Raw genomic sequence first — 15038 nt, forward strand, 5'->3', positions numbered from 1 at the left:
TTTTTTCACTTTCCCTCTAAAATTAGAGAGAAAAAAAATCATCCTTTAATCATTTTGTTATAAGCTTAAATTTTCCTAAATCAAATAATTGGTTTTTAATACTTACTAATTGAAAATGTTAAACGTATTAGAAGTTACATTCTTTCTTTTTATTATTCTTTTACTACTATAATTTATTTATTTCTCATCAAAAGGATTAATTTCAAAAGTCATCCCTAACTCGCAATTTATTATATATCAAAAATTTGTGCTACACAGATGATTAGATCCACAATAAACTAGGTTCTGCCAAGTTTAACTGATGTTTCAAAAGATGTAAAAGCAAAACGTTGCATCGGAATGAAATTTTGTCATGAATTTTAAATGTTTTAAACCAGTGGAATTTATTATGACTTGGACATTTCAACACACCTAAACATTGTTCCATATGCGAAAATTTTCACTCAAAAGTTGTGCTCATTTTTGCATTTAAATTTAGTTTTTAAAAAAATGAGCTATATCATGTCATTTTTTTTTTTCAGAATCAAAAAACGATTTTTTTTTTCACTGTTAGTTGGCATAAGCTCGTTATAACTAAATTTAAATTTTTTTTTCTGTCAAATAATTTATATATATTTTTTATGTTAATGTAAAATATATTTAATATTTAGGATTTGCCTCTATTTCAAAAATTCTTTTTTAGAAATAAAAATTCGAAACATGCATTCAAACAATTACTTTTAAGTTTTTTCCCTTTCCCCCTAATTTAAAACATAGTTGTACCTCACTGTAATCATAATCCAGTAGCGCGAAATACACGAACGAATTCAGCTGGCGACTTCTTTAATTTTACTCTCAACTAACCATAAATGTAAAATAAATTCATTTTTCTTTTAACCAAGAAATAAATGAAATAAATAAAGGTAGAATGAAATTTAAAAACAAGATTAAGTTGAAGGAAACATCTATGAATTTAGATGGGATGGAAAAAAAAATTGAAGACCTTTTGGCCACTACATAGAATTGTGGAAAATAAATAAGTAGATAAAACAGTCTTGATGATAAAAGTAATATCCTATATCTTCTTAATACTTCCCTCCCCCCTACAGTTCACACGAATTTACCGATTGTTGCACTTGCAATTCGTATGCACGTGTGTTCCTTTTTCAGCAAGGCGCGCACCTGACCTGGGTGTGATGCATCTGAAGCAAAGGGAGCACAGGTGTGCTGCAGACACGGCGTCGCCAGCAACGGCGGATACGTCATTTGATAAGCAAATGTCTGGGATTGCGCCATCTAGTGGACAGAAGTTGCTAAAGATTTTGATGAAAAATATTTGTCATATTTCACAGGAATTTTTGTATCGATATTTTTGATTTTCTTAGATTTTGCCACATTGAAAGTGTATTAATATATTATAATATGATTGAATTTTAGAAATTTAGGAAAATCTGATTATTCTTTTTCATGCTTAATTATCTTAATTTAGAAAAAAAAAAAAAACATTTATTAAATAATTCATTCCAAAATAAAAGTTATGTTTTGCAATGTTTTTTTTCTTCATGTTTTATAATGTATATATTTATTTTGTTTTATGTATTTCTGTCTTATATAGATTACATAATACAAAAATACCCCATCAAACAAAACAACTTCGCATAGACCCCTTAAAAGTGATTATTATTATTATTTTTTTGCAAATTATATTATGTTTTAAATTTAAAAAGCTATGCAACTTAATTCAGTTGCATTCATATTAAATGTCTAAGGCATTCATATTAAATGTCTAACTTAGAGATTGTTGATGTAAGTGTTTTTCATTGAATCACGGGCAAAAAAAAGCATATAAAGCATTCCAGTGCTCTTTTTTTTTCGGATTTTTTCTTCCGGTGCTTTTCCTCGGTGCTCCTTATTCCGCCAGCCATTTTTTTCTTCTTTTTTGTAGTCGTGGTAGTAGTAAATATTTAGCAGAATATTAATATTATTTTGATGAATATTAATATTAATGTAACTAAATATTAATGACCTTTAATATTTTCAAAAATAATACGAAATATTATCTATTTTAAACGTATAACTAGCTAGCGGTTGGAATACATTTTGTCACGTCCTAAAAATTGGAAATCGAGAATTAAGAAGAGGTTAATTTAAAAATTAGATGAAAAGTGAAGCACATTTTTTATTTTAAACACATTTAAAATACAAAGTTGATACGTTTTAAAAAATGTATATATAATATATATATTTTTTATATATAATATTCTTTTACTTTTATGAATTATTTTTTGAGCAAGAATCAATTTTTTCTAATTAATCACATGAAGTTAATAATAATAATATGAAGTAAATAATAACCCATACGATAAAAAAATTAATACGATATCCTCTATTTCTTTAAAATTGGTATTGATCAATTTTGATAGATAAGCAACTTTTCTCGCATTTTTGGAATCAATTTCCTGCAATTATTGCACTTACCAATAAGTGCAATTCTCATATCTTACGATTAAAGCTTATTTTTATTAATAAATTAGTAATAATAAACTATCATTTTAAAATTTTTTATTGCTATATGAAAAAAGTTCTTAAATATTACTCAACCAGTGGTGTTTCAAAAATAATATTCAGGTTAATTTTATGAAGTAAAAATTCATTTTCTAAAATTATCGATGAAAATATGTGAACAAAATAGGATGCTGAAAACTAGCAAAAATTTAAAAAAATAAATAAAAGTATTTAGCATTTCTTTCGAAAGGTGGCATACATTATCACATTCTTTGCGTGAAACAAACATGTAATAAATACTTCAGACTCTGTCACGTATTTTATTTGCAATAACAATATCTCCGAGATGCAAATAACAGATTTGGATATACGGCTCACGAACAGCGCTTAGGAGATTTCCGGGAAACAGATTTTTATCTTGTGGATGGTTTTTATGGGGATTGAGAAATGGACGGTTAGAAACGCAGCAAAACCTTATCGCGATTGTCTTCAAATAAAATTCAAAGACAATTGTAATACTGTTGAGATAATCACAGAGACATGAATATATTCCTGTGACTAAAACAGCAAATTATCTAATTCATCTGAGTTATAGGTTGTATTTATCCCTTGACATGGAGTAAAAAAGATAGGAAAAAAGTGTATGTTTCAATTGCCAAAATCAACAAAAAATAATTACGTTTCTTTTTTATTTAGGATAATTTTTAAGGCATCAGCGAAATAAATAACCATAAAATAGCTCAGCATTAAAGTAGTTGGCAAAGGGTATAATAGAAAAAAAAAATATACCCTTATTGATGATTTTTTAAAATTATTATTATAATAGTTTACCTACCGTTGCGTACGCGGTTAAAAGATTTCGAAAAATTAAGCTTCCTAGTTAAATTGAAAAATTTTAAATCGAAATTTAAGGAAAAAGCATCCGCAAAACCTCGCAGTAATAACGTAAAAGGCAGGCAAGTATGGGAGAAAAAGAAAAGCAATAGTATATATATATTTTTTTTTTGAATATTTTTTTACTGTTGCTTGTGTCTACTGTTGTTTCGATTTACGAAAGTAAAATATTTTTTTATTTGCAGTTTATGAATTTATTTAAATAAAATTTTAATTAAAAAATTAATTAAATTTAAAAAAAATACTCATTGAGAGTTAAGACCCTATAAATTTTCAATAACTCTAAATAATTTTGATGTGATAAGATAAAATATGTATTACACTAAAATTCAGAAATTCAGTTTTAATAAATTGCTTTTTGTTTTTCTTATTTGCAATACTTTCGTTACTAAACAGTTAATATTTCAGAAAAAATACGCATTGAGAGTATCTATTTCGTAGAGATCCCCTAAATTGTCCATAATTCGTATTTATTTTTGGGAAGACAAATTATCACACTAAAATTTCAGGTCACATAAGTGTTAATAGTTATTTACCATAATTTATTGAGTAAACATAACAGTCGATATTTAAATGAAATAAACATTGAGAGAGCGTAATCAACAAAGAGTCTCTAAATTTTCTGTAACTCAAATAATCTTGAAATGGTATTTCCTACTGACGAATGATCAAAAAATTTCGCGTTAATAAAAGTTCGAATAATTCATTCTTTTAACTATTAACATCTAGAAAATAATGACTAAAAATGTTATTCACATAGACACTTGTAGCTCGATCTAATTTAATAAAAAATATTTATAGACTGGATATTTTCCCTGAATAATTAAAACTGGATCCTTTAAGCTTATCGAAACTTTTTCATTAACTTTCGAACTTCGCCTACATGTAACTATTTAAAAATGCGCACCATATAACAGCTGTTCGGCATGATACTGCTGCATACAATTTAAAACTAGCGGGTAGTTAAATTCGGCTTATACCAGTAATCAATGTTGTTTACAAGAATCAGGGGATTCATTTATATTCAAATCGCCCATCGGAATATCGGATAAAAAATGCTTAATGATGCTTAAGAAATCATTTTAATCGCCCAAACAACTCTGAATACGGAGAGTTTCAGGTGCGAAATTATTGAGCAATGCCCTAGATCTGAAATCGAGTCACGTAGGCACAAAAGAATTCCTACCAGCGGCGCCATTTCGAAACTTGAGACAATTAATCTTTTTTTATATATATATAACACTTTCTAGCTCTATGGCAGTTGTAAAATGACCTTTATTTAAGTAAAAAGGCCAATTTTTGTCTTGTTTGAAAAACATGCAAAAGATAATGGAGGTGACTTCGTTTTAGAACTTTTTCACTACCCCTCTATATTTGCAATTAAATTAATATTCACTGAGTAGATTAAAGCCAAACACACCAGTAAAACATAACCGAGTATTTTTAAATACATTTTTTGAGATTTGCTGGAAAACTATTAGTAATAAAACTTCGTTAAGTAGCTCAAAATTTTGTTTTTACTATAATTGCAATGCAGTTTAAAATTTTAATCAATTTGTTTCAATAATAAGAATAACATTGCTGATACATCGCACAAATTGTAATTTTTTGAGACACACTTTTCTGATTATCTCCAACTTTAAATTTTTATGAACTTTTCTAGATTTAATATCCAGCTCCTAAATTATAAAAAGTAATTTAATTTATTTATAACGATTGTATTACTTTTATGCAGTCTGCTTGAAATACGAAGCAGGATCTTACCGGAAATTTTTTCCTTCTGTACTATGAAATAAAACAACCATATAAAAACAAATTTCGCCAAAATTTCTAGAAATGGTTTTAATAGCATGTTCAAAAATAGGAATTCTTTTGGTAAAAATAAATGGCAAATTTAACTACAAGACTTAAAATGCTCGTCATGAATTAAATCTATTGTAATCCCTCTCTGATGAATTAATTAGTTTTGCAACTATATCTTTCCTCAGGATGGAAAAATATTTCTTAGGAATTTACTATTTTAGAGTGATAAATCTTGTGAGGGGTTTTGTCTGTAGTATTTCAGTAAAATCCAGATTATTCATTGAGCAATGTTTTCCAACTCACTCCAACCAATCATACGAAAACAGGCACTTTTCGACTTTATCTTATCATGTATCGTGATTCTTTATAATCTAAAATAATACAATTATTAAAAAAAAAAAACGATTGGTATATGGTAAACATTTATATGAATTACGATGTGTGAATATTTACGTCGCGATGTATTAAAATAACAATCCACATGAACGATTTGTAAATTGAGTGAATTCGATGTAATAAAATGCAACAACACTAGTTCTCCTAGGAACATCATAAAGTTAAAATATACTTATAACTAGTAAATTTAAAAATAACTTACTAGCTATAAAAATGAGTAAAAAAGAGCGGAGTGTATAAAAAATATAGTAATAAAACCGAAGAAAAATTTGTTTGGAACTATATTTATTTATTTTAGATAATTATTACTTTGAAAATTTTTATTATATTTTATTTGTATTATTCTTTCTCTATTTGGGCAAAGAAAGATTGAAGATAAAGAGCTGGAGTTTACAGTAAATACATACTCTACTAATATTTGATCTGCATTAAACCAAAAGGAACTAGATTGTTTAATGTGCACAATATATTTTGTAAAACAACTAGAAGGGAATCAGACAAATAGATTATTAACAGCTGTTTTTATTTATTTTTTTCTATTTAACAATTTAGAGTATTTTAAAAAATTTCCGTTTAAACTTCTAAAATCGCATTATTCAAATTTTACACTCTGCTAAACATGCAGGTGTGGAACAGGAAACATACCATAAACTCGTTTCGACGGGTGTTGAAAAAAAAGAGGAATCAAAATATTAATAATAAAATACTTCAACTTTAACCTGAGACACGTGCATTCACATAAAAAACGTGAAGTAATCATTTTCGTATGTTAAATAGGCACACGCATTCCAAGAATTCGTGATTAAAATTAGATGCTACTGTAATTAGACGAATTTTTGTTATTTATATCCATGAAAATTTAAAAAATCTTTTAGCTTTCTTCATTACACTATTCAATAAAGAAATTCAAAACAAAAGTTGATAAAATTTCTTGAAGAAAAAATGTTTTGATTTTTTTTTTCAGTTGAGGTGAAAAATTATACGGGTATATGAGCAGTGAAGAATGTTTTTCTGGGAGAGTTTTCAAATTTTAATTAATTAATTTCGTTTTTCCTAAATTTGTTTAGGAAAAAGTGACAAATGTGTGCAATACGAGTATTTGTATAATTAAATCATTAATTGTAAAAAGTGCCCAAAATAAAAGTTAAATAATCTGAAAAATGTTGATAGTTTATATTATTTATTTCTTCATTAAGTGAAGTCTTAATTTTGACATAAAAAATTTAAAATTAATCCATAAAATGTAAAATTTTTAACATATCAAACAGATAATAATGAAAGAATGTAAGACAAAAGAATTTCTTGGACATACACATTATCTTCGATAAAACGTATTTCATAAATGTGAGCAAATTTTTTTTTCCACCCATAAAACTCAGAGAGGAGAGGGGAGAATATGTTTTTGTGACTGATATGTTTTAACTTAGCTAGTAGGTAGCATTACTTAATTTCACTTATTGAAAAATGTCGTTTAAACCATGAATTTAATGACAATTTAATTAAGTGCGCAGAAATCCGAACATCAGATCAAAATCTAATGAGGGAGATTAGGAGTTTTTTTTAAATTTTTTTTAATATTTTTTTTTTACTGCACATAAAAATTGCAAGTAATGGGCAAAATAAATATGAAAAAAAAAATCAAATCTATTTACACTCAGGTTGAAGAGGACAAACTATCCAACTATAAAATTCTCAGTTTGTGGTTAACGTTCACTTAAAAAAATAAATATTAAATGGACATCTTTAAAATGATCTCTGACATGCTTAAAAAAATCAATTATTCTTAATAATAATGAATTACTGAACAATATCTTAATCTATTCAACCAGAATAATGAATAAAAAATACTTATGGCAAACACTTACAAAGAAATGTTAAAAAAAAGATGCTATGAAATGTGTAAAATATTATTTTTTTAAAAAAAGGCGTAAAACGTATTTAAAACTTAAGAAGAAAAAGGGTTTGAAAACTCTGCAAAGAAATAAAATAGCTTAAACACTTAAAGAAATATATATATTATTATTTTTACTTGCGTAAAATTTTAAATATAATTGCATAAAAATCAATAAAATTTAAACAAAAATTCAAAAAAGTTGGGGGGAAATGTAAGAAGAAATAACTTAAACTACAAACTTTCGTTTTTTTTCCCCCCCCATCACCATTCTATTAAATTATAGCTTTGAAATTAAATTGCATTCCAATATCACCAAACTTTCCTCCTTTCAGTAAGGAAATAAATATATTTCAAAACATAAAATGAGAGACAGTACCAAAAGTAGCCTTGACAGTTGCGGTCACAACTTTTAAAAAGTTCCTCTCACATTAACATGATTTTTCGAAATCCGGCTGCTAATGAAACATCGTAATCGATAACTTCGCCAGAAAGGTTGTCAGGTATTTCACATTGAAAATATATGCTAATTGAAGTTCTTCGTGTTTTGAAAATTTAAAAGGTTTTCTAGAATACCTAATTGCTTGTCAGAATCCTTTTTTGAGTTTCCTTTGAACCTAGCCGCATGTATCGATGATTTGGGGGAGAACTGTAAATGTTGTTTTTCCGCCGCGATACTTCTTTTGAGGAAAAGTCACCTGATAGGATGAAAGATACCCAATTTTTCTTAGGTTTTTAATTTTGAATATTCATGTCTACCATGATAGAAATTGTTTAGTTTTAGTTTAGACTTTATGCTAAGTTTACATATCAAATAACTTCACAAGCATTTATGAAGTTACTGTATTGTATATTCTTTCAATGTCAATTACCCATTAAGCTATGTTTGATTGAATTCAATCGTGTACTCCGTTTTTTTTTAAATTTCTCATTCTTTTTCTATTTCTCATTAATTAAGTTAGTTCACAAAATAAAACTTTTAAATTATTTTAAAATGCACAATAATTTTTGCGTTAAGGAGTAATATTTTTAGTTGGATTAATGAGTAGTTTCTCAAATCGTCCATAAAATATATTTTTCATAAAGACATTCGTTTATTACTGTTTTTAATTTGACGAAAATAAAATAATATATTCTTATGTAAGTTAAATAATATGCAATAGTAAAATAAATTACATAACTGTTGTAGATTGCCGTGCAATATAAAAATCAATTTAAGTAACAAGGTATTTTTGTATAATAAGCTGCATATTGCAATTTTTGTTTTCAAAAATAAATTTTGTTTCACTAGTTTTCTGAAATTCTTTATTAGCATGCATAGCATTAGCCAGAGCTGTCAACTCGAAAGTTCTAGCCATCCACAGTATTTAAAATAGTAATTGAACAATAATATAGTAAAATAAGATTCTTAAAAAATTTCGCCATCACTTAAAGACAATATTGCTTACTAATCTGATATTTTATGTACATTTTTTAATGGAATGGTAAAACAGAATTTCTGCTACCACTTTGCATCGGAAAAATCTCCGTAAAGCACTTAAGTTGTTTTTTCTTCAATTGCTTGGCAGTTTTGCGCAGTTAAGAATTATGAAAAGAATAACTAAAAATTTTTAACTTGCTTTCGATTTAAATATTTCTGATTTTATTATTAAAAAAATAAAATTTTTTTATCATTTCCTCTCATTTAATATTTCAAGATCCCAGCTAGTGAACTTTATTGTTAATAAAATATCAGCTTTTTTGTACAGTAGATTATTTTTGTAATTAAATTATTTTGCATTTCTAATTTATATATTTTTATTTTATTTTTTATTAAAATATGTAAATTTTCAGTAATATAAACGCATTGTTTCACTTGTAAAAATTAATGCTTTTTAATTAGTTTTCTTTGGACTATTAAAAATCGTGCTAGCAGATTATTAAAAATCAGAGTTTAAGCATTATAGAATGATATTTTTTAGATAAAAGTGAACTTTTTAAAAAAAAATTTTTAAGTGAACTTTCTTCTTTTCATGTTACTTATCTTTAAGGTTGTGTGTTAGGGGAATGGCATTTAAAACTTCAACAGAAAGTTGGTTTTAAATTATATGTTTCAAAAATAATATGACACAATATTAGAAAAATTGTTATGCAATATATTGTTCAGAATGAGTATTACACCTTTCTCAGATTCTTAAATTTTTTTTTCACTGTGATTTTGGGATGTAGCCTATTTTTTGAAATCCTTGTAAGGGGAGAGTATTACTCAAAAAAATTTATGCAGCATTCTTACTGGAATGTTGTTAAGAGCATCTGTAAAAAAGATTACTTTGTGACTGGATCCACCCTAGAAAATTATTTTCCACCCCATTTACACGAAAGTTGATCCGTGAAGTTCCATTTTTAAATTCGTTTCTCAGTTTGAAATTGTTGCCAAACGATGTTTATAAAAAAAAAAGATACTGTTGAAGATGGATGTAAGAAACATTCTTCCAGCATCTAGCATACAACTGCGATTCGTCAGCCTACCTGACAAGTCAAGAAGCGTATGACTTAACGGTAATGGTTTCAGAGACGACGCCGAAAAACGTTACTTTTAGAAAGATCACGTTTAGCGTTTCTTAAGTGGCATTTTGAGCTTAATTACCCTAGATGTGAACACCTGTCCTTATCCCATGAATATGAGTGACAAAGCGTTTGTTGACGATTTATCACATTTTGTTTCCATTAAATGTCTCTTTTAGAATCAGCCATTCAACGTCTTCTTTATATTTATCTGAAAATGTCCCTATTGCTTGCCAACTTCATGCAAGTTTTTATTCCCCTGCTGCTATTTTTTGCTGCTCAAATATTTCTCAAAAAAAGTGCTCCTCGCTTATTTATCCTGCCGTCTTGTGTTTAAATTGCGTTAATAAACGTTAAACTTGCACAGGTTTCTCCTTTTGCTTTTTTTTTTCCTATATAGCTTCTGTATATCCTATTCCAAAAATATACGAGTCAATAATTCCATGACTAGGGACTAAGAATTTAATTGAAGTTAGGCTTCAACGGCAAATATTTTATAAGTATATATACATATTCCTAATGTAACATGATTTCTAAAAGTATTATTTCCGAGCAAGTGTCATTGGAACTTGAAATAAGAGGGTAAAGAAAATCAAATAGTTAAAATTATTTGCGCAGCACTATTAAGTATTTTGATCTTGATTAACTCTCAAATATTGAATTTTGACCTACTATCAAGTTTTTAAAAAAGTTCTACTTGTCTACTACGGAATTTAAAACAAATAAGAGTAAAATTTTGGACCTAATCACTTTCGTTAGAGGCCATTGTGATAGTATCTTTTAAAATCTGTAAATAAATTAGTGATTATACTTACTTGCTCTCTGGAACTACAGTCCATGTTGGACCATGACCTCTTCAACATTTTATTCCAAAGAAGCCACTCCGAAGAAGATTTTTCTCTTTTCAATATCTTATTTTCAAACTCTTGAGATGTTTTTCAACCTCATCTATCCCTCTCTTCTGCGTTTTTGTTAACCATGGGAATATTGGCCATTAAAAAGCTTTTACTGCATCTGTTATCATCTGTTCTCTCTATGTTGAGATCATACTTTTTTTTTATACTAATAATGTAGTTTTGTTATATTATTTGCAGACAGCTAAAAAGAAAATGTCAAAAACTTGTGCTGAACTATAATTAAACTATAGCAGGATATTTTCTAATAATAGGAAGAATCAATCTATATATTTTATATAACCATCATTGAACAGCCGACCCAATTTTGGGTTTACGAATACCAATGTTCAACTCCGTAGCCTCGTAATTTTGAACAAGAGAATTCTTGGACCGAGTATTGGGAGAAATTTGCCTTCGTGGAGAACTTTACGATGGAACTAACCCGCATTTGTGTTACATAGAGAAGAAAACCTCCCACGGCTAGCCTGACGGCAAAGGGACTCTAACCCACAATCTGTCTACCACTGAGGATATTTTTACGTCAGCACTGTGGTCGGAGCGAGCCGGTTTGGAATTCGCATCGACCAGCCATCACTGGGATTCGAACCCAGTTCACGTCATTGGAAGACAAACGCTCTATCCCCTGAACCACCACAGCTCTTTATATATATTTGGACTTTTTATTATAGTTAATATTTCGCCTGTGTCTTAAATTCTTTTTGGTAACATTGACGACTGGCTTCTATAAAGTTAATCGCAATAAGAAACTTAAACAAATAAAAATAATAACATTCCTTTGTGAATTACTTGAAATATAGAATCAATGATGCATTCATAATGTTTTTAAATTAATTTCTCAGTATCTCCGCCGAATAAGCAAGAAAATGCACTATTTATCTTTTCTCGGAAGCAACTGGGGACAGATTCGTAATAAATTTCAATTCCTGCCCGTGAGAAAATTGGAAGTGAAATGTTCTTATCATCTGAGGGTGTCTTGTGATCCACGAACATGTGTTTCATGTCATTCACTCCTCTGACACTGATATCTAAAATGTTTTGCTCATGCTTTTCATGAACTTTATTTCATGAAGCATTTAACAATGATTGTCTGTAGTTTCATACATGCTAAACTAGCGGTTCCCAATTTTTTTGGCTATAGAACCCTAAATGGTCAGGTTTCTTTTGGTGGAACCCCGACTTTAGAAGTAAAGTGTATTAAGGTAACTTTGAACGCATAGCCTATAAAAGACAACTTTATTTTTAAAATATTTTTTTAGAGGAATAAATATTTTTCATCATTTTATCAGTAAGCTTAAATTAGGTTTAGTGTCCGACAGTTAAATTTTGAGACTAGTCTAGTTATGAATTTAACTAAAAATAAGTCAAAAGTGAAGGGGGAAAAAATGGAAGAACTGATATAAACGTTAAAAACTTTTAGTTTAGGGTAAGTTTATTAATTAAAATAGTTATTTTATTTTGATTTGAAAAGAGCAATAGAGCAATGCAATGTTTCATAAATGCTTGTTCTTTTCTTATTTCGTTCAATATATTAGTAGAAATATCATATTTTCTTTTTAAATAATGTCATATCTATTTCATTGGCATTTCACATTAAATAATTTTATAAAATCAAGCAAAATATTAAATAAACTATGAATTATAGGTTGGATCAAAGTATAATTAGAGATCTTAAAAATCATTACTTATAAAATATATTAACTAGCGGAACCCCTTAAACTCTTCCCCGGAACCTAAAGGTATATCGGAGCACCATTTGATAGCCTCTAATCTAAACCAACGGTTTCCAATTTTTTTCGACTATGGAACCCTCAAATAATCGAGCTTTTTTAGGCGGTATTCCGATTTTATAAATAAATTTCATTAAAAGTGACCTTTAAATATACTAACCGAAGTAATACTAATAGTTGTTTCGAAATTACTTAATGTGCGGAATAAAATATTTTATCGTCTTATCAATAATTGTCTTAAAACGAGATAGTTAAATTCATAGGTATGATGTGATATCTGAATTTATTCTTGGTGTATTCATACGCTAAAAATTAATAAAATAAGTTAATTCGAAAAAGAACTCTTATAATGGTTGAGAATAATTATCAGAGAAATATAATTTTATATTTTTGAATTTGGTAGTTTTAGCTTGGATTAAAAAATTTGATGATTGAAAATTTTGAAACTGATGGAATTTTTTATAAATGCATATTCTTTTCTAATTTACTCAATATATTGTTATAGAAATAATTTTTTTTTTTTTTTTTTTTGGCATTTTGCTTTAATAATTTCATGTAAATAATTGAAATATTAAATAAATTACTGATTGGGTATAATTATAATTGCATGTTGCAAAAAATCTGTGTTAAAAGAATTCTTAACTCTCGGAATCCCTGTGATCTTGCCCCTAAATCATACGGTGATACCTGATTGCGCTAATGGTTTTCTGAAATATGGTGGACTGCGCTGCTAACATCTTATCCCCCTTTAATAAAGGTTGGTGGACTGCGCTTAAGGTAACCCTTATGACCATCCCTCCTACTTCATTCATGCAGTAAAACAATTTCTGATAAAAGCATCGTCTCGCCAATATTGTTCGCCAAAAGCTAGTGTGTTGAGGGTGGAGGGGGATTAGTCAATAAGATTTCCTCCATCTTTTAGTAATTTCTATTTAAAAGGAATTTTTTTATATGTTTGTAAATTTTAATACTTCTGTAATTTTAAAATACAAACTGTATTTAAGCTATGAAAAAAAATTTCCTAGTTCATTTTAAGGTGACATATGGCTTTCAAAGTTTCGAAAATCGGTCAAAACTTTAATTAGACCTATGCAATTGTTTCAAGAATATTGGTTGAAAAGTTAAAAAAAAATATACACATTTGTTGCTCACTTGTCGTCTTAAGTTGGTTAAAAAATAAAAGTTCAGGGTACAGTATCAAGTTTTAATTAAGTTTAAAAAACCTTACTTTAATATTCAATAATTTGAATTTATTTAATACATTTAATAATTTAAACATTTTTTTACATGCAATTTTTGAATATATTTAATAATTTGAATTTTAAACCAGTTTCAACCAATCTATCTTAACCAAACTTCTGCATATTATTTTTGAAAAAATATTTGAACATAAAATGTCTCTGACCAGAAGCCATGGTTGGCAATCATTATTTTTTTTACTCCAAAATCGCACATGTTTGATTTAAAATGGATTTATTCGAATAAAATTAATTGGATTTTTTAAAATTTACCATCCAAAGCATCTGATACAATATTTTAATAATACTATTGTTTAAAAATAGAAGTAAAATAGTTAATATTTCTTACTAAAAATGGTTAAAATTATTATTATATTATTACGTACTAATCACTGCGTTAAGAAAAAAAAATCATAGTTATATTTCTCAGATTCAACTTGGTGATAATTGCTAAAATTGCCAACTAGACGTGATGACAATTTGTCAACTAGACGCCTAATGAAAAGTAAATTTGTTTAGATAGGAAAACATTGCTGAAAAAAAAATTTCGCCATTCTGGTTTGAGAAAGACTTGATACACTCTAACTCTATATTCAATAAGATATAAAAGTTTTGCATTTTAATTAGCAAAAAACTAAATGGATGTAATTGAAATATGTTTTTTGAAAATTATTTTAAACATATTAAAAGGAAAATTACTATTTAAAGGTTTCGTATCACTTTTATTTAAGTGTAGTCTATTTTGAAACACAATAATTACATGAATATCCCTTTCGATATTTCTTAGTAAAAAAATCTTTCAATTCAAATCAAATTTCTTAGTAAAAAAATATTTTAAATTATATATCTTTTCAATTAATATTTTTTAATAATTTTGTTGCAATTACTGATTTATTTTTTAAAAAAAAATCACTATTTACCTCAATGCATTTTATAATGAAAGGGATAACATAGTGATTTCAATGCATATGCATTTTATTATTCCGTAGTAAAAAAATTAGCTTGCTTTCTTAATAAACATACATTATCAATTAAATCAGACTTTTTAAAAATTCACACATTTAAGAATGTATTTATTAATTATACTGTATGAAAATATGTAAAACTTGAATTAATAATTTTTTTAAAAATTAATTCATAATTA

At 27.3% G+C, this 15038-nt stretch overlaps 1 protein-coding gene across 2 annotated transcripts in view; it reads right to left on the minus strand.

The window, feature by feature from the left end:
• The window catches only part of mtTFB1 (mitochondrial transcription factor B1), a 79290-nt gene that overhangs the window by 46793 nt on the left and 17459 nt on the right, over positions 1-15038 (minus strand). Inside the window, exon 2 of one of the 2 annotated variants that reach the window (XM_087164214.1) lies at positions 10828-11110. The gene's annotated coding sequence lies outside the window, so the exon portion shown is untranslated. Of the gene's footprint in view, positions 1-10827; positions 11881-15038 lie in introns of those variants that run through there. The other variant, XM_087164208.1, reaches the window with a different exon arrangement.

Source organism: Parasteatoda tepidariorum, chromosome 1 (genome assembly GCF_982258835.1).
Source record: "Parasteatoda tepidariorum strain Cologne lab strain chromosome 1, Ptep-v5.0, whole genome shotgun sequence".
NCBI classification, from domain to species: domain Eukaryota; kingdom Metazoa; phylum Arthropoda; class Arachnida; order Araneae; family Theridiidae; genus Parasteatoda; species Parasteatoda tepidariorum.